Source organism: Urtica dioica, chromosome 12 (assembly GCF_054948205.1).
Source record: "Urtica dioica subsp. dioica isolate 48M chromosome 12, U.dioica_male_clone48M_v1_H2, whole genome shotgun sequence".
NCBI lineage: Eukaryota > Viridiplantae > Streptophyta > Magnoliopsida > Rosales > Urticaceae > Urtica > Urtica dioica.
In genome coordinates, this window is record NC_142767.1 from 613,153 (window position 1) to 635,250 (window position 22,098).

Genomic DNA, 22,098 nt, shown 5'->3' on the forward strand with positions numbered 1-22,098 from the left:
TTTATGATCATCAATTAGAAATAAACTCATAGTATTTATATAGAAGAGAAAGCACTGCCGACAGTTTATGGACACTTGTCAAAATTTGATGAAACAATGCGACATTACGTTCTTAAACAAAAAAAAAAAAAAAAAAAAAAAAAAAAACCATTAAGGAGTTGATTCATCTTCGTACTCTTAAATGTTGGGTGTAGTTTTTTTTTTTTTTTTTTTTTTTTTTTTCTTCTTTTCTTTTATTGTTGGATATACTGGTTGGTTGACCTCAAGTAATTTTGATCGGTTAGTTCTAACAGTATTAATGAAAATAAATATAACCTTAAAATTCAGTTATTATTAAATATAGGTAGCTAGTATGAACTGCTTTTTATATGAAGAATTATATATATAATTCAGTTACCCACAATTCACCCCACATTTTTCAGTTAAAAGGTCAACGACTGAATATTTTGCAGTTGTTTCCCTAAACATTGCTGTAGGAGAGCTTAAATTTTGCAGTTGTGTCCCTAAATATTTGTACGGATATGTCTAGGTGCTTTTATTTATTTAATAGGTAAGTCATTACCATAGAGAAATTTTATTTATTTACGTCCACAATTATCTAGAGGTTTATTTTGAATTAGGCATATTCTTAATGATAACGTAGGAGGGGTGGGACATCGAATGTAGAATGGTTTGAAACAAGTCCTGGTCTAAGTCCTACAAATATCCGTCGCGTTCTTTGATATATATATATATATATATATATATATATATATATATATATATATATATATATATATATATGTATATGGGAACATCGAAAGGTTAGTCCTCCTCCCAAAGGTTTAGGGCTTCGCAATATATTTTCAGTCGCCAATGAAATACACGACATTTGCATAGTATTTGAGTTCTTACTCTGATTTCAAGCCCTAGACGAAGTCACGCGATATGTACAAGCCTTATCCTCTGAGCCATGAGCTAGCTAACACCTTTGTTTTCTTCTTTTTTTTTTCTTCTTTTTCACAGCAACTACCTAACACCTTTTGTAATAAAAAAATAAAAAAAATAGTGGTGACACACAAGGACAGAGGGCTCATATCAGAGAGACACCTTTGTTTATTCTTTTATTTTATGTGGTTCTTCAGTTGGTATTGCTTTTGTTGGTCATTATAACTTATTCCCCTACACTAAATCAATCCATCCCTGTCTGGTTGAATTCTATGTAATAACAAAATTAATGCCCAGTTTATCCTTCTCAGGAAAAATATAAAATACAAAATAAATCGTCACTTTAATGATTTGAGTTAAATTGCTTATGTAAAGAAGAACAATGCGGAGAAACTTTATTACTAAAATTTGGGTGGCAGCAAAGTAACAATTAATTTGTAACTATGCTATATAAACAAAGGCACGATGATAATTTGGAGGCTTAATGATTACGACAATAACCACTATCATTTCGTCCCTCTTCAACCAAGTATATTATTGATTGGAAATAATATTTATATATTAACTTTGCACAAAAATGGAATGATACATGACGTGGGGACAAGTATTATGTTTTCCCCTACTGAGCCATTTCTTGAGCACCTGAAAACTTTGAGACCTTAACAAATCAGCTTTAGTCAAACATAATCTTTTGTTACACATTGATTATCGTGTCGCCTTGTAGTTGGATGATAAAACATGTGATTTGACGATTTATTTTAATTTTCACCCTTCTACTTTATTGCTATTCCCACTCGAATTATTTTCGATAAGAAGAAAGGTAGTGTGTGTGTATATTGTCATTACTGCGATCATATTTATATACACCTGTAATTATCACAAGCCATACACAAAATATATACTAAAAGATACATATGCACATAGCAACAAGTTTCTGAGTAAAAAAAGTAATGATATTATTAATTGGTGTTGCAGTTAGTCTCATTATTGGAAAAGTTATATTAGTTTAGAAAACTAACAGAGACAAACTTATTCCATTTCCATATCCATATCTTTATATATTGGGTAATTAAGTTAAATGGCCTCTAAAAAATAAGCAATTTTTTTTAACCCACCTTTCGTTAATATGCTGTAAATAGCCAGTGTCATTTATTTACAGCAGACGAAATGACGCATATGTCCAGCAGTTTCCCGCTCAAGAAATATTTTCATTTAATTAAAAAAATAAATCAGATTTCGGCATTAACTACTCGCACAGATTTCGAGGGATATTCATTTAAACCAAATTAAAACCACCACAAGTAACCGAACGAAACACAATCCAAAGGGAAAAAAAAATGCAGAAACCCTAAGCAGCGATCACTCTCTCCACAACCCACCTTCCCCTCCGAAGCCACCACACCACTTCATCAACACCCTCCTCCTTCTCTCTCCGCCTCCTCGTCGCCGTCATCCTCGCCGACAACGATGACGAAGACGACGGAGAAGAACAAATCTCCGGCGGAGGAGAGAGTTGCGCGTACTCGCAGCCGATCATGGTCTTGGACGTGATCTGGAACCTCTCTTTCGTCCTCGTCTCATTCTTCGTGCTCTTCTCGACATTCCACGACAAGAATGGGCGCCAGCTTGGAACTTCGCGCGGGCCCTTCTGTCGTCCACGCTGAGAGGCAGATCTACCACGGAGAACAATCTCGTTGCCGAGAAAAACTCCGGCGCCTCTCACTTCATCCTCCTCTCCGCGATCTGTGTCCAAAGGTCCCGATCGGAATCATGAACTCTGCGAAGAACAGTTTTTTTGTTTGTTTTTTTTTTTTTGGGTTGTTGCTCACATTTTGATTTAAGCTTCGGTTTAGGTTGGCTTGGCTTGGGATAAATGTTGGATTACAGTGATAGTGTTGTTGTTGGATTACAGTTACAGTATGTACATATTTACAATATATTCGTGTAAATACGAAGCATATTTACACTATATTCATTGTAAATACAAAGCATATTTACAGTATATTCACTATAAATACAAAGCATATTTACAGTATATTCGTGTAAATAAACTGAAAAAAATTCTGGAAATATTTTTGGCACGAAAATTCTGTAAATTATGAATATATGGAAGACAAAATAATATCAATAAATAAAGAATATATTTACAGATTTTATCCACATAAATTTCCACGAAAATAGATACTAATTACCTAAAGTCAAAGCTAAACACTTCCAAATACATAACAATAAATGGGCTATTAACTTTCAAAATCTGCAGGAAATTTAAAATTTAAAATTTGAAAACTTCCCTATTCGGTTTCATTATTTGATTTGAAATTTGAAAAAAAAAACTGCCCTAATTAAAAAAATCTGCGAATTAAATAAGGGCAAAAGTGTAAACTTAATTTAATTAATAAGCTGCCACGTAAGCAATATGACTATTTACAGGAAATTAACGAAAGGTTGGCTAAAAAAAATTGCTAGTGTTTAAGATGGCTACGCAACCAATTATTTGTTATATATTCAATCAATTACAATTATATATGGGTAATCTAATAACCTAACCAATTTCAAACATGATTTTAAGGATGTAGCCAACATTTGGTAAATTTTGTAATCTAGTCATTTACAGAAATAAATAATTAAAAAATATCGAAAATACCCTTATATAACATAAATCATATGAAATAACTATTAGCCAACGTTTCAGCCAATCAAAACTTATCACGTGTAAAATAAACGAAAATTAACTGAAATTAACACTAAGAAAAACCAACAACTAATCAATGTTTAAGCTTCTCCAAAATTTATCGCGTGTAAAACAAACGGAAATTAACTGAAATTAACTCAAGAAAACTTGTCTTACACTATGGATTACGCAGATTTGAATGTCATTTTCAAATCAACTAATTAAATTATAAAAAAATAAAATAAAATATTATGCACTGTTAAAAGTTGACGTGTATTTTTTTTAAGGAAAAAAGTTTACGTGTATTAATTGTATTATTTGGCCGATCAAAACGTTAGTTACATGTTTATATTAACCGATTTTAATAGATGATAATCTAGTAATTTATTGTTAAATGAATAATAAAGTCACGTCATCATTTGTGGTTATATTTGAAACTTAGGTAAAACGTTGACTAGATTGTAATATCAACATTTCAAGTTCAAGTGTTTTAGTTCGACTAATTTTTCATTATATATTATAATAGAAGATGTAGGAATTTATTGCTCATAAAACACACGAACAAACACGAAAACACGTGGGGTACACAGGTGATTTTACCACTCACTCAAACCTTTCTTCAAACATGAAAATTTCAATATCCGTGAAAATTTGCAGATATGAATTAACAAGTTTATCTTCTTAGGTTCACCTCTTTCCTTACAATTATGTTGTTTAACATAAAAGTCTGTATTAAATTAAAAATCTGTAAGTTGATCAAGTTTTTAAATAATAAGAGACCTTTCTCCCATAAATACATGTATCATCTCGTTACTCAACTTATAAATATCAACTGTCACTACTACTACAAAACGTGCTATTTTTTTTTCACTTTGGCCATACATCTCATATTTAATTAATTCCTACAAAGTTTTTAAAATATATCATTTTTAACACCAAATATGAAATCAGGGTCCTGCTTTAAGAGGAGGACTCTCTCTCTCTCTCTCTCTGAAGATTATATACAAATAATATAAAAGATGGATAGCTTGCCTTTCAAGCACTTTAACTAATTAAATTCCTTCTCAAATTACATTTTAAATTGATGATTGGACAACACACATAATTAACAATATTAGTTTGTCCCTTGTAAAACAAGAAATATAGTAAGACAACAAGTTAATTATGCTTTTAGAATTTATTAGTATACGTATGTCTAAATGAAAGAGAGGCTTTTTTGTACTAGTATTTTTATTTTCTTGGACTGATTGGTAGTAATTGAGCCAGTGTCAATGACGTAACGTAATGAATATAGAAATTTACATTTGAGCTCGTCAAGAATGTACATTTAATCCGATCCCAATACGCACATAGATCTACTATATACAAACGTGATGTGATTATGTAAACCAGTTTGACTAGCTATCGTGAATGCGTTGGACTGCGTCTCTCTTTTGTTGTTGGTCTTTTTCTAGAAGGCTGGGAATCAGCAAATGAAATTTTTGTAAAATTCAAACTACCCTAATCTTTATTTTTCATTACTTATTCATGATCACGAAAGTTATATAATTGTATTATTTCTTGGCATGGGAGGGGATACGGCGTTTGAAAAAAGAGAAATGTGTTAGTATGGAATACGTCCATCTCCTCTGAACAACAAAAAACGACTTGAATGTGTTAGAATTGTGAGCCACTATAAAGAGAATCTTATTATTAGTTTGGAAAATAGTTGGAAGTCGAAAAACTAAATCAAAGCAATCACGAAAAGATTCAATTTATTGTGAACTTATGAGTCTCGGATTCACGTCGATTATGATCGAATTCCAGAACAAGATGCAAAATTAAAAATAGAGAATAGAATATAAAAATAATATGATTTATTAATTCATTTTGTGTAATACACGAGTTTTCCTTCTAGGGTCTCGAGTTCATAAACTCTTGGTCTGACCATCTTCGAGACTTTGTAAGTCCTTTTCAATTTGCTCCTAATTTACTAGCATTCTCTTATGATGTGTTTTGGAATACCTTTGTTAGAACTAGTTGTCCAATTGCGAAATTTCAAAATTTGACCTTTGAATTGTATATCGAGGAGTTGTTTGTTGATAGTTTTGTGCTCAAACCCGAGCTCGATTTCTTCTCTCTTCAATGAAGTCCAGCAGATGTGGGATCATTTCAGAATTTAGTTCTTTGTTTACCCCTACGAATTCCCTCTTGATGCTTGGAGTTTCAATTTATGTGGGTATCATGGCTTTCATTCCGAAGGCGAGCGAGAATGGGGTTTTCCCGTTCGCGGTTCGCAAGGTCCTTCTGTTTCACCAGAGGATTCATGGGAGTTCGTCAGCCCACCCTCTTTTATCCCCTTCAATTCTTTTCTCAGGTGATGCGATGATTGTCTTGTTTATCCCCTCGGCCTGTCCGTTTCCTAGGTATCGGGGGTATGTCGTCAATGGTGCCTACACGAAGAGTAGTAGTCTTTACTGGTGTACATTTGATGTAATAAAATCTCACGAAAACTCTTGCTTGTAACTGCTGAATAATTAATAAAAGTTGAAACGTTCATTCATTCTTCCTTGTCTGTTTGAAGCTTTATGATAAACTATAGTCTTTAGTCCTTAAACAAGCCTAACAACAAATGAAGAGTCAAATATAGATTTGCATGAACAAACTCTTCATGGTTTGCTTAAAACAGTATATTCACAATCTAATGATCAAAGGGCTATTGATCTCAGTATGATTGTTAGGAGAATCTATGATGTCTGGTTATGGGACATTGAGAGTTGGAGACTCTATAGTTCTTCCTAGGTATCCTCTGAAGGTACCTTTATTGACCAGTGCACTTCTAGAGACAGAATAAGAACAAACCATTTAACCTCTTATGTCTCGAAGTCACTACGTATGAATTGCATCGTGCTTACCTCAATCCTGATATGAGACATGTCATTTCACAGCTTACGTATTCTCATTTGAGAAAGTCAGAGTTCTAGATTCACTATGTGATATAGACAAGACCTATTGGTGAAGTACTAAGTTATGAAGATGTCATGAGTAACTTTGTGAAGATCTCATAGATACGGAATTCATGTAGAAGATTGCTGAAATGCAATGTATACACCTCATGCTCTGTTCCTTGGAATGTGAATAAATGAACTGTCCAGTGTCCAAATTGAGTCATGACTATTTTGGAAATCAATGTGACTTGTTAGCTCATCGTCAATACATTGTTTCTAACTTATTCACAAGCGACAAAGGAGTTGAGGAAATAACAACTAGAAGGGTAAAATGATAATTTTGTAAATCCCATCTAGTTGATGATATTCATGAAAGGTGAACATAGATAATATTCAATGGATCCACTCATTACAATTGAGTAGAATTCTTGAGTTGAAAACATATTCATTTGAACCGAGAGATTTCAGTGTTAACTCTTTAGTGGAGTCAGTTGACATTAAGCTCGAACTTGGAAAAGGTTTGTGAACTTTTAAGGAGAAGTAGGCTAGCTCAAGCTTTGTTCATTTGAATCCATGAAGTCACTACCACAAGTCATTACAGTAGGATTAGTTAAACAAGAAAGTTAAGTTAAAACAATTTCAAATGTTGAACTAGACAAGTTTTAGGAAAATCGTCTAAAGGGTAATTTTGTCCTTTTGGACATAGGATGGTATGAATGTCAATAAATAAGTTTTTTGACACTGTCATATGATGACAATTAATTCATGTCACACAGCCACGTTGAGTTTATTGGGCATTGAGGATTGAATTTTATTTCATGGAATTTCATGTGAAAATTATAAATGGGCTTTTCTTATGTTGTCATGAACAAATAAAGAAGCATCTAGAAGCTTGTTCTAGAAGGCCAAAAACTGTCCATACCAATAGAGGAAGATAGTTTATTTTGTGCATTAATGTATGAAGATACTTGCCAAAAGAAAAAGAGAAAACAAATTTGCTTCCATAAGCAATAGGATGGGCGACCAAGGGAGAGGAAAAGCAAAAGATGAAACAAATCCATGCGGCAATGAGGGCAAGTTGGACGTGCAAGGTAAGGAAGAGGAAACCAAGGATTTTCTCAGGAATATGTGATATTCAATAGAAAAGAGGAAACTACCTTTTGAAGGTAATCCTCCTCCTATAACTACCGCACCTCATTCACAATTCACAACATACAAGTTTTTGAGATTGAGAGCTTCTCTCTCTAGACTTGGCAACCCAAGCTCTCTCTCTCTCTCTCGCTCTCTCTCTCTCTCTCTCTCTCTCTCTCTCTCTCTCTCTCTCTCTCTCTCTCTTCTTGTTCTTTTGTTTTGGCACCTAGGTTCTCATTAGACCTAGTGTTTTGCTTTAGCTCTTTGGCTCCAAGACAAGTTCTTGAGTCATAGTGTTTAAAATTACCAACATACTAAATCCAACCTAAACTCTTAAGACTCTAGTGGTAGAAACTTTCGTGGTTGCTCACAAGTTCAAGAAGACTAGTGGGAGAGGCGAGCTGAGTGGGGAGACGAGCGTTTCAACCTTCCTAAGGCTACTCAATGTTCAAGCTCCATTCAAGGTTGGTACCGAGTAAAAACTCAAAGTAGTTTTAAAATTTTAAATTATACGCTTATTCACTTTGTCTAGGTTGTAAAAACGTTTTACGAGTTTTAAAGAAATTTTATATTCCGCCGCTTGCTAAAAGTGATAATCTTTTCTTAAACCCTAGATCTATTCCAACAAATGGTATCAGAGCTATGGTCTTAGTATAAGCATGTGCATATAATTTGAAATATGAGTTTGAAAATCGTTTTCTTGAATTTACTCGATTTATGGTTTTGCTAGAATTGTTATTTTAGATTTTTTTTCTAATTTATTGCTCGTTTCTTTAAATTAAAATGCATGTTGATTTTCTAGACCCTTGGGATGATATTAAAACACATTTGAATCAGTTCTAAAAGTTTTTTAATCTTTTCATAATCAAAATCACGTTTTGATAAGTTTGAGAAATTTTGGGTAATTTTCTGACAAGTAATATTGTTTTGCTTGCTTTGCTTATTTACTCGCTCGTTTTATTTTTGTTGTTATTATCTGTTATGCTATACTATTGCCATGTTAATAGTACACATCCAAAAGACTTAACAACTCAATAAAACGTTCTGTTACACTTAAATCTTTTGCACTTAAGTCCCGACCGAATTTCTATCTAATTTCCTTGAGCTTAAAACATACCTACTATAAAAAGGATGTATCTTTCTGCTCGGAACTTGGATTTGAATGAATAAAATTAAAGATATGTGAGTCTACTTTCCAAAACAGTTGGAATTAGCTCAATTAGACATTGGAGTCGCCCTTTACGACAATTTTACTCTGAGGTGTTCGCTGCCCGTGATTCCAAGATTTCTTGAAAATTTACTTTTTGAATTCCGAATCCCGACTCCCATTCCAAGAGTTCTAGAACTCAAATGGAAAACTTTCCTTGAGCAAAAATGTTTTTCTAAAGGGTAAACTAGCAACGTAGCAATTTTGAAACATGGTTTTTGAAATCTAGCCAACGTTTGGTAAATTTTGCAATCTAGCCATTTACTGAAATTTACGGATATAAAATACCTAATTTACCCTTTTTCTTATACTTAGTTGATCAAATCACTAGCCCACGTTTGACCGGTTTGAATTGTATACGGCAAATTAATTTAATATTTTTTCGCAATTTAATTGGATATTTAGCTAATTTAATAGGAGATTCGGTGATGTAATTAAAAGAGAAAGCAAATATTTATTTATTGAATAAGTCAAAGTCAAACACGTCAATGACTACACGGGATTAGTCATGAACTGTTCAAAATTTGAAAATAAATTTGGAAAAAAAAGAAATTGGTTTATTTGATATTATGCGTGTGAATCCAGTAATGCAATAAATGCACAAAATTTTTATCATAATTAACAGAAATTAACAAATCAGCGGAGATTAACAAAAAATTACAAACATTTACACTGTATTTGCTTTCACGGCTATAATGTTCATTAAAGAAAAACAATTTAATTTCAGCTTTTTGAATTCATAATAGGAGATTCGATGATGTATTAAAAGGGAAAAGAAATATTTATTGATTGATTAAGTCAAACAGGACAATGAATACACGTAATTACTCATGACCCGTTCAAAATTAGAAAATAAATTTGGAAAACAAAAATACCGTATTAAATGCGTATTAAAGGAAAGAAAAGAAATCGGCTGTACCTGCACATATGTAAATTTACCATAATTAACAGAAACTAACAAAGCAACGGAGATTAACAAAAATTTACAAACATTTACACTGTATTTGCTTACACGGCTATAATATTCATTAAAGAAATAAACGCTCAATAACCAACTTTGCCAAATATAGAATTTTTTTTAAAATTCAAAATATAAACCGAATATAACAAATTCGGCTACAAACCCAAGTTTCAAAACGTGGGCTAGTATTTTTGAAACCAAATCAAGGCTAATATAGTAAATACCATCTTACATAAATATGACACGTCATCAAATTTGGCTAGATTCGAAAATTAAACGAAACGTTGGCTAGATTACAATTGCAACGTTTGATGTGGCTTAGATCGACTAATTTTTCTTAAATGTTATAAACATAATGTGGAAGATTGAAAAGTTTTGATTTTTTAATATTTAATTGAAATTGAACATTTACAAAACTAGTTTGAATTTTGAAAAACCGTTTTCACTTTCAAACTTGAAAATGTTTTGTCATCCAAATCAAATAATTTTTCAAAATTTTTTCAAGACTATATCTATATCACTTATGTTCAAAATCTATTTGCTCTTGAAAATTTAAGTGGGAGATCTCCTCGTAGACTAGTCGAAAAACTGCAAGAAGATGTGTAATCCAAAACTTCAAGTATTCAAATGAGTTAGAAGTTCACATTTCCCTCATACACTTTCCCAAGTAGAAAGTATAGGACAATGTCTAAGTATGTACCTTGTGCCTTTATGCACTAACACTGCTCTTCCTAAAAACATGACAATCTAAGGTTCAATTTCTAGAATTCCACTCAACGGCGCTTTGCTTTGATCATTGCTCGAAGAGCACGTCTGAGAGTGAGACAATGAGACAAGGCCTCCCCTCGGTGGATTGTTTTTCAAAGTCGATCCCTAGTAATCCTCCCTCGAGGCCCTGCGAAAGGATGTGGGTGATCAAATTTTTTTACAAGGTGGCTAGTCAAATTTGATGTATTGACATCTTGGCTATGCATTAATGATGAGTCAATTACTTATGAAAGGAGACTATTTGCGGCCTTCCCTCGGAGGAGTAAAGTGTCATTTCGTTCATAACACCTTTGGATTTTTCCTGTCTTGTTCATCCTAAAAACTTAAAAAAACTTAAATCCTAAACCAAAAGACTAATCATAAACTTGTTTCAACTTCAGCATAATGTCTCTCAAACCTCTCACAACCATCCTTTCCTCAAACAAACTCGAAGGCGAGAACTACGTAGACTAGAAACGTAACGTCAACATTGTCCTTACCATTGACAAGCACATGTGGGTACTCACCACCCCATGTCCTCAAACGAATGATGATTCAAATCAAGAGAAAAAAGACGCCTTGGCGGCCTGGCTCCGATCCGATGAGATTGCGAGGTGCTATATCTTAGCGTCGATGAACAATGTGCTGCAACTGCAACATCTGACATAGTGATGAGGATAAGTGCAACAAGGAACCACAAGCCAAGTACCACGTGCCATTAGGACCTGTGAGAAGAGCTCGCGCCAAGAAGTTCAAGGAGGAGCTGAGCAACGTGATCTGAAGCTCCAAGATGAAGCATGAGATAATATGGAGAAAGAAGGAATCCAAGGAGGCAAAGATACACCATTTAAGAATGTTATTCAGGCTAGCCTTGATTAAAACTTCATTTTAATTATTGAGTATTTAGACTGTGTTTTATTTTATGTTTTAGGCTATAAACATGTAGTTCAAAACCCATTTGTGTTGGTATTGGGTTGGGCCTTTTATTTTATAGTTATTTTGCTTAAAACAAGTCTTATGGGCCTGTTACATGTCAATGGGCCTAGTATGACGAAATTAGGATTGTAACCATCTATAAATAGGCTTTCAAGCCGAATAAAGAGGGAACTCAGATTACAACTCCAAACAATTTGTGAGAATCGACTCTCTCTCTCTCTTTGGTTCGTCTAAAAACTACTCGAATCCCTGCAAAGCAGTGCTTGTGAGATTTGAACCCGACTCATCAGATGGTCTTTCACAACCGTTCGTGGCGTCATTCATTCCACCGTCATTCCTCATTCATAGAACGATCTGTCACTTTGCTATTTAGGATATTGGGTCTCGGAGCAAGTTGATCGAGGTTCATATCAAGTGGTATCAGAGCTGTGCTCTACGTTTAGGTTTGCTTATCTAATTTTTTTTTCTCTCATTTTCTTTTGATTTCGTTCTGTTCACCATCTGGATCTTTGGATCTGAATCTATTCATAATATATATATATATATATATATATATATATATATATATATATATATATATATTCGTAACCCTTCTTTACCGAAATTCTTGTTATGTCAGATTTGAAACAGTCATAACTTTTTATTCTGATATCTTATTTAGGCACAAAATATATCAAATCGAAGATCTTTTCGTAATCTCTAGAGTTAATTGAGGGTTTACTATATCCGAAAAAGCTTGTTTCCTGTCTTTTTGTGCCTAAAGAAATATCTGCGCAACTTACTCGAAATTTGTTGTTTCCTTTTCTTTGTCTCAATCTTTTAAGTAGTTTCCTGTTTTTGTACCAGACCAAAAAAAAAAAAAACAAAAAAACGAAAAAAAAAGAAAAGGAAATTCAAAGTCTGGGTTTGTCATTTTTGTTCTAAAGTCATCTGATCTTTCTAAGTCATAGCCATCACATTATTTCCAAAGCCCGTTTGGTTTGTCGTTTCGAGTCTTTCAGTGTCTTGCTTTGTGCTTATCTCAGTAGTTCGATACGAACCTATAGAGGGATTGTGTGAGTGGTAAAAGGTAGAAAACAAATTCGAGAAAACGCCATTAATACAAACACGAGCGTAGAGTGACATTTACGAGTGTAAAGACGTGACAGAGTGATTTTGTGATGTTTTTTTTACTAACAATATCTTGCAGTAACAATGTCAAACAACGACGATGAAACTAAGGGAATTTCAGACCGGAGGCTGATGATGCAAGCAATGATAGGAGAGATGAGGAGGTTGATGAGTGAAGAGTTGGAGTCGCTCCGTGAACATGTAGAAAGAGTGGAGGAAGGCCAACAAGCTCCCAATAGAGGAAGGCGAAGACAACCTAGAGAGGAGACAGAAGGTGACATTGACAATGATTTTGAAGAGGAGGATTATAAGAGAGGAAGACAAAACGAAAGAATGTTCGAAAAAAGGCAATACAGAAGGGACAGAGCGGACAGAGGAATTGATGGCATTGTTGTCGGTCATTTTCGGAAAACTCGAGACGCCAAGAAGGCACGTCGCTCAAAGGGCCGATGGTCAGGCCGGAGGTCCTGAGGAGCGGCAAGTCTTCAAGCCCTCGCCCAAACTCTTGACTCCTTGAGTCGAGCTTCGCTCCTCGAGTCGAGCCTTGAGTCAGTCTCCTCGAGTCGAGCTTTGCTCCTCGAGTCAAACCTTGAATTGTTCTTCGAGTCGAGCCTCGAATCATTCTCGAGTCGCTCCTCGAGTCAAGCCGCTAGTCGCTCTCGTCGAGTTGAGCCTTGCTCCTCGAGTCGAGTCACTCTCGTCAAGTGGAAATCTTCATACTTCACGTGGGAAGAATGATATTCGAAGGCCCGCAAGAGCCCGGCAAGACGAGCCGTTCACCGCGCGCGCAGCGCGCTACGCCGGCCAGCCGTGCAGCAGGCAGCGCGCCAGGACATGCTCGCGCCACGCGCTCTGTGCGCCGCGCGACCTGCGCCGCACCCGGTGACCCGCGTGCCGCGCTTTGTGCGCCGCGCGCGCCGTGCGCCTCCACTTGATGGCATGCGCGTTCCTAGTCCCACATGGACGAAAAAGGGACCTTCTAAGGCTCCCAAACACCTATATAAACCCCCTCCCATTGAGGGGAAAGCCATCCAATAATATCCCATTGAATCCTATTCAATTCAAGAAATTCTCATCATCTCCTATCGACACGCTCGATTTCTTACTCTTCTCTGCTTCTCTGGATGCCATATTTGGCCTGAAGCAGACTCTCTTCTCTCTCCCCCGTTCTCAAAGGTTCCGAAGCACTCACGGGGACTTCCCGGACGTCGCTCCCTTTGACCGAACGTTCTCCGGTGCTCAAGCACGTTCCTAGGGTTCTCAACTAGAGTTCCCCTCACGCGTCTAACACGCTAGACGCGTACGGGATCTCCGAAGTTCTGAGACGCTGCCGAGGACTCCTCGCGCCCCGTCTCCTTCGTCGAGCGCGCCTCTCCACCAAGGCTCCGCGCCTCATACTGCGTCCTATACGCTTGAACTACGTTCTGACCTGATCCCACGCACGGGTACGTAGGCAGCCGACAACCAAGGCACGGTCACTCCTCCTCCTCACCCCCTACCTCTCCCGAGAGGCGGGTTGATCGGAGAAAACCCTAGCTCGAGACTATCGAGTTCACACTCTTGGCCCGGGTGCGATCACTTGGTCCGGCCTTGGATCGAACCGCCCGAGGTTTTAAATAGTTGTTCATTTTCGTGCGACAACATTTTGGCGCTAGAAGGAGGGGTCTTCCCGACCTATTCAGCCCGAAATCCCTTCTGTTCATCTTCTTCTTTTCTTCTGCGAACTCAACCTTCTCGAACTTGAGAAACGATGAGTAGCCAACCACCCGTACGTTCTGAGGGCGTGAACAACCCCGAAAACGTAACTAGGACCAAGAAATACTTCTTGCGCTCCCGAGCGCATGGTGACGAAGAGTCGCTCCACGAAGAGAGCTCGACCCGCTCACCATCTCCATCTCCTGATAGCAGGGACAACCGCATCATGGAGTTAGAGGAGAGTATCCGCCGACTGAAGGCGAGGAACGCAAGGTACCACAGCCGACTGGCTGCGAAGCAACCTATGCGTGACATGATAATCCCCAACGGGGATCCTGAGAACCTCAACGAGGAAAGCCGCGACCGCGACCCTGATTACGAGGGTACTGGTGAGTCGGAGGATATCGAGACTTCTCTCACGAAGGACGGGGGACTCCCCGCCATGTTTGAAGCTGGACCGTCGAATCCCTTACCCCGAACAGGCGATGCGCCGACAGCTTCTCAAGAGGGGAATTCCCGACGTTCAGCTCTCGACCGACTAGGTCCGAGGGAGAATGTTGCGGAAAGTCAGGGCGCGTGGAGAACGCACCGCCGCAAGCAAAGCCGGCGCCTCCGTACGGCCAGCCCTGACCTTAGGGACCACCTCACTGCTCAACGCATTGGGCGTGGCAATGATCTGAGAGAGCGACTAAGCTCTAGACCCAATATCCCGCTGGCAGCCCCAACTAACGGGAATCGCCGCGCAGGACAGGGGTCTAACGAGAGGCTGCAGGTTACTCCTCCCGATCAAGGGGTTACTCCAACGACCGGTCTCGATGTGGTCACTATGATCCACACCCTTCGAAATGAGGTACGAGATCTCCGAGAATACGGAGTAGGTGGAAGTGCCTATGGGGTCGTTGAGGAGAATTCATCGCCTTTCACTACTCAGATACTGGCTGAGGTTTGTACGGGGAATTTCAAGCTCCCGAACCTCGCTCCCTATGATGGAAAAGCAGATCATGCTTACCACATCCAGCACTATGAAACCTGGATGACGATGCAGTGTGTTTCTCCTGGTGCCATGTGCCATGCTTTTAGTTTGACCCTCGCCGGACCCGGCTTTGAGTGGTTCAAGAACTTAAAGCCAGGAAGCATCCACTCGTTCAAAGACCTGAAGGACATGTTCCTAGCACAGTTCGCTACATCTATGGTCCAAAAGAAGACCAAGATGTACCTGTGGTCAATCAGGCAAGAGAGTGGCGAGTCTCTTAGACGATACCTCGCCCGATTCACTGAAGAGTCAAACAAGGTCGACCGCTTTGACGACAGTGACGCGATTGCCGCTATCATAGAAGGCTTGCGCACAAGTGACTTCCTCAAGTCTGTCGTCGGCCGTGTCCCTTCCACCATGGCCGAGTTAATGACTCGAGCTAAGACATTCATGGGAGTCGAAGATTACCTCGACGGCCGCAAGAGCACTAATCAAATCTCTCGCCGTCGAGAAGAACCGGGCCGCGAGCAGAACGAACCTCATAAAAGGCGAAACAAGGGGAACCAGGTTTCTAGCAACCAACCCCCTATACCTCAGAAACCGCGACTTGCGGAAAACTTCAAAGGGTACTCGTCGTTCACGCCGCTGAACACAGCGCCGGAAAGGATCTTGGCTCTGGCACGTGACAAGTTCACGCCCCCGGCTCCAATGAAGAAGGATCCCGCAACTCGCGATCGATCCAGGTATTATGAGTTCCATCGGGAATACGGTCATTTGACCTCGGAATGCTACAACCTCAAAAGGCAAATCGAGGCTTTGATCCAACGGGGTGAGCTGAAAGAGTTTGTGTTACGCATGATTAGCGCTGCGGGCCCCACCGCGAACAGACAACAGTCTGGTCAAGGAGGAGGAACAGCCGCTTCTGCCGACTGAACCACGGCTACTGCCAACGCCAACCCACAACTCCACGTGGTAACCACCATACTGGGAGGTCCACAAGATGGAGATTCAGCCTGACAACGGAAGAAATTCCTTAGGGCCGTGTCTCAGGAAGACGCTGCTATGCACGTCAACTTCACATATGAAGAACCTCCGTCCGTGCCTCACGAGACGATGTATTTCACCAATGAAGAGGCCAAGCGAGTTATGCATCCGCACAATGACGCGATCGTGCTCAAAGCCCAAGTGGCCAATAACTTGGTGAAAAGGGTTCTCATCGACAACGGTAGCGCTGCCGACATAATTTTCAAGTCCACCCTAGAGCGCATGAAGCTCGGGGGGCTGCGCCCGACTCCGACCCAAACGCCATTGTTTGGGTTCACGGGGGAAAAGGTTATGACCGATGACATTATCGACCTGCCGGTCACCTTTGGGATCCCTGGAGGAATCGAGGCCGTTCACATGGTCCCATTCCTAGTGGTTGATCAGGAGTCGCCTTATAACTTAATCATTGGGCGACCCACGTTGAACCGGCTAAGGGAAATCACTTCCACGTATCACCTACTGGTGAAGTTCCCCACCGAAGGGGGAATTGGCATTATGGCTGGAGACCAATCCCAAGCCAGAATATGCTACGTACAAGGAGTTGATGGCAAATCCGCGGGAAAAGCGGTCAACACAATCTTCCAACTAGAAGACGATTACCCATGCAACCCAAGGGATGCAAGGAAGTTCGGAGAACTTGACCCCCGTGATGAAATCGAAAGACTCAAGGTGGAAACCTCTGATGATCTTATGCCAATCGTCCTGGACGAATCTAAGCCTGATCAGGTTGTAAAAGTCGGCACCCGACTTCCACTCGCCATCAAAACTCAGCTTACTGCTTTCCTTAGGGAGTTCAAGGATGTTTTTGCATGGACTCATGCGGACATGCCCGGAATCGATCCCGAGGTAATAGTGCACCGATTAAACGACGACCCAAAGGTCGCCGAAAAAGTGCAGGCTAGACGAACGTTCAACCCAGAACGATACCTGGCCATAAATGAAGAGGTCGAGAAACTCCTCACCGAAAACTTCATTCGAGAGGCTAAGTACCCCAAGTGGGTCGCCAACGTGGTAATGGTAAAAAAGCCCAACGGGAAGTGGCGAATTTGTATAGACTACAAAGATCTTAACAAAGCCTGCCCTAAGGACTGCTTTCAACTCCCGCGCATCGAACAACTGGTGGACGCCACGGCCGGCCATGAACTTCTAAGCTTCATGGACGCCTATTCGGGCTACAACCAAATTCGAATGCACGAGCCCGATCAAATTAAGACGACCTTTGTCACCGATCGAGGTCTCTACTGTTACAAGGTCATGCCTTTCGGCCTTAAGAACGCGGGAGCAACGTACCAACGCTTAGTAAATCGGATCTTCACCGATCAAATCGGCAAGACGATGGAAGTGTACGTGGACGACACGCTCGTTAAAAGCCTACTGGCAACCAATCACGTACGTGACCTAAGGGAGATGTTCACAATCCTCCGCCGATATAAAATGAAGCTCAACCCCAACAAATGCGTATTCGGGGTTGAATCCGGGAAGTTCCTCGGTTACATCGTCAGCCGACGAGGCATAGAGGCGAAACCGGAAAAAATCAAGGCACTCCTTGAAATGAAGTCGCCAAGACGAGTCAAGGAAGTACAAAGCCTGATCGGTCGGATTGCCGCTCTGACACGCTTCGTGTCTAAAGCCACCGACAAGTGTCAACCGTTCTTCAAAGCTCTGAAGAAGATGGACGGCTTTGAGTGGACGGACGAATGCGAAAGTGCCTTCCAAGAAATGAAGGCTTACTTTGGGTCCCCACCATTCCTCTCTAAACCGAGAGAGGGCGAGACGCTATACGTGTATCTCGCCATTTCTGAAAGAGCTGTCAGTGCCGTCCTTGTCCGCGAAGAAAACAAGGTCCAATGGCCGATCTACTACATAAGCAAAGCCTTACTCGACGCGGAAACGCGCTACACCGAGATTGAGAAACTTTCTCTGGCTCTCGTAACGGCAGCGAAGAAGCTACGGCCGTACTTCCAAGCTCACCCGATCGCGGTGCGAACTGAGCATCCAATCGGTAAAGCCCTTCAAAAGGGGACATCGACTCGCATGGCGATCTGGTCCCAAGAATTGAGCGAGTACGGGATTGAGTTCCACCCAAGAACGGCTATAAAGGGGCAGGCCTTAGCCGACTTCGTGGCAGAATTCTCCTATGCTCCCGATATGGGGAGAGCGGAAGCCGACCTAAACGGCGATGCGCTAACTCGGAAGAGGAAGGTAGACCCAACGGGTCCCATCTGGGAGTTATACGTAGACGGAGCATCTAATGCTCGGGGGGCTGGCGCCGGAATAATTTTGATTAATCCCGACGGGGAAAAACTGCGATATGCCCTTCACTACGGCTTCCAAGCCTCCAACAATGAAGCTGAATACGAAGCGCTCATTGTAGGGATAGAGCTGGCACAGAAACTCGGTTCCCATAAACTACGAATACACTGCGACTCGCAGTTGATCGTAAACCAGGTCAAAGGAGATTACACCGCCAAGGAACCTAACATGGTCGCGTACCTGGCTAAGACAAACTCCAAACTCGATGCCTTCTCTTGGTTCGAGATTCACCAAATCCCAAGAGAACGAAATTCGGAGGCTGACGCGCTTGCTCGCCTCGGATCTGGCATCGACGAAGACGGATTGGGGACCGTACCCGTTGAATTTCTCCCACGGCCATCCGTCTCCCGAGACGAAGTCGGGACCGTAGAGGTGGCATCTCAGCCCACTTGGATGGACTCAATTGTCGAGTTTCTGCGAAGAGGGGAACTCCCCGAAGACCGCAAGGAAGCCGATAAACTGAGGGCGTTAGCATCCAAATACACGCTCCGTGAGGGCATACTCTATAAGCGCGGTTACTCGACACCGCTGCTCCGGTGCCTCGATAGCGTTGAGTCGACCAAGGTCCTCCGCGAAATCCATGAGGGCATCTGCGGGAACCACGCCGCTGGAACTTCCCTTGCGCTCAAAGCGCTTAAGCAAGGCTATTTTTGGCCTACCATGAAGCGAGATGCTTGCGAATGGGCAAGGCGTTGCGATAAATGCCAGCGCTTCGTGAAAATTCCGCGACAGCCCCCGACCCCATTAAGTAGCATCGTTGTCCCACGTCCCTTTGCTAAGTGGGGCGTGGACATCATTGGTAAGCTCCCTAGAGCGCCAAGGCAATACGAGTACGCCATTATCGCCATCGACTACTTCACTAAGTGGGTAGAGGCCGAGCCGCTTGCTAGAATAACTGAAGCAAACACGACAAACTTCATCTGGAAAAGCATCATATACAGGCACGGTATCCCCGCCTCGATTGTGACCGACAACGGAGCACAATTTGACAACACGCGAGTAAGAGATATCTGCGATCAATTGAAGATCAGCAAGACCTTCTCATCGCCGCGTCATCCTCAGGCCAACGGCCAAGTCGAGGCAGTCAACAAGACTATCAAAAGCAACTTGAAAAAGAAGCTCGAAGACAAGAAAGGTGCCTGGGCCGAGGAATTGCCCTTCGTCCTATGGGCATATAGAACAACCGCGCGAAACGCCACCGGCGAGACGCCATTCTCCCTCGCATATGGGGTCGAGGCCGTGGTTCCAATTGAAACCGAGATAGCCACGTGTTGTCGCTGATTTTTGGACAACTATTTAGGAGCCCAGAGTGGTTAGACCCAAGGCCGGACCAAGTGGTCTCACTCCGGCTCGAGCGTGTCGGACTTGGTATCCCAAGTCGTCCCATAGCTGTGGGTGAAGATCACCTCGTCTTGATACCTGAAAAGCAAACAAGAGATTGTGAACTACAAAGGGGAAACAGGGGGGGTGCCCCTGTTTACCTCTCCGACGCTCAACATTAGTGGGATTGAGGTGGAGTATAGAGGTTTTAGGGGTGTTTAGAGGCCGAGACTTGAGAGAAACGAGCGAGGTACGAGTTCGACAGCGTTTCAGTACTCAAGAATGGATTACCTGGACTAGGGGAGCGGCCCCTGTATTTATAGGCAGCCAAGGGGTGGTTTGAAGACCCCTTGGCCGAGTGAACAAGTTTGGGTCAGCCAATGGCCGAGGGAAGGCTCTAGAGCCGGCCATTGGCCGAGGGAAGGCTCTAGAGCCGGCCATTGGCGGAGGCAAGACTCTAGAGCCGGCCAATGGCCGAGGGAAGGCTCTAGAGCCGGCCAATGGCCGAGGCAAGGCTCTAGAGCCGGCCAATGGCCGAGGCAAGGCTCTAGAGCCGGGCATTGGTCGAGGCAATGCTCTAGAGCCGGCCATCAGCCGAGGCAAGCCTTGGGCCGGCCAATGGCCGAGGCAAGCCTTAGGGCCGGCCAATGGCCGAGGCAAGCCTTGGGCCGGCCATTGGCCGAGGCAAGCCTTAGGGCCGGCCAATGGCCGAGGCAAGCCCTGAGCCGGCCAATGGCCGAGGCAAGCCTTGGGCCGGCCATTGGCCGAGGCAAGCCTTAGAGCCGGCCAATGGCCGAGGCAAGCCTTGGGCCGGCCATTGGCTGAGGCAAGCCTTGGGCCGGCCGATGGCCGAGGCAAACCTTGGGCCGGCCATTGGCCGAGGCAAGCCTTAGGGCCGGCCAATGGCCGAGGCAAGCCTTGGGCCGGCCAATGGCCGAGGCAAACCTTGGGCCGGCTGCATGGGCATTTGACTTGGCCCTTGGTTTGGGCCGGGCCGTGGTTGGGTCAGGGCCTCGCCGTTCAAGACCTCGTACCGGCCACGAGGGTTGAGGAAATGCCTTTGTCCTCGTCGGCCCTAGACGGGCCGACAACATTAGCCCCCCGAGTTTCCGGTCGAGCGTAGGTCGAGTGGAAACTCAAAACCTACGCCTTTATGTGGATGCGGGGTGAACGCTCTCGGGATCACGTCACAGGGAACGACCTTTGTGTGCCGCGAGTGACGGTTCTTGTTGCGCGTGGCTTATTTTCTCGACTTACCAATGAAGGTGTGATCGATTAGCACGACTTTATTGCGCGTGTCTTATTTTCTCGACCCACCAATGAAGGCGTGATCGATCAACACGACTTTATTGCGCGCGTCCTATTTTTTCGACCCACCAATGAAGGCGTGATCGATTAGCACGACTTTATTGCGCGCGTCTTATTTTCTCGACCCACCAATGAAGGCGTGATCGATTAGCACGACTTTATTGTGCGCGTCTTATTTTCTCGACTCACCAATGAAGGCGTGATCGATTAGCACGACTTTATTGTGCGTGTCTTATTTTCTCGACCCACCAATGAAGGCGTGATCGATTAGCACGACTTTGTTGCGCGTGTCTTATTTTCTCGACCCACCAATGAAGGCGTGATCGATTAGCACGACTTTATTGCGCGTGTCTTATTTTCTCGACCCACCAATGAAGGCGTGATCGATTAGCACGACTTTATTGTGCGTGTCTTATTTTCTTGACCCACCAATGAAGGCGTGATCGATTAGCACGACTTTATTGCGCGTGACTTATTTTCTCGACCCACCAATGAAGGCGTGATCGATTAGCACGACTTTATTGCGCGTGTCTTATTTTCTCGACCCACCAATGAAGGCGTGATCGATTAGCACGACTTTATTGCGCGTGTCTTATTTTCTCGACCCACCAATGAAGGCGTGATCGATTAGCACGACTTTATTGCGCGTGTCTTATTTTTTCGACCCACCAATGAAGGCGTGATCGATTAGCACGACTTTATTGCGCGCGTCTTATTTTCTCGACCCACCAATGAAGGCGTGATCGATTAGCACGACTTTATTGTGCGCGTCTTATTTTCTCGACCCACCAATGAAGGCGTGATCGATTAGCACGACTTTATTGCGCG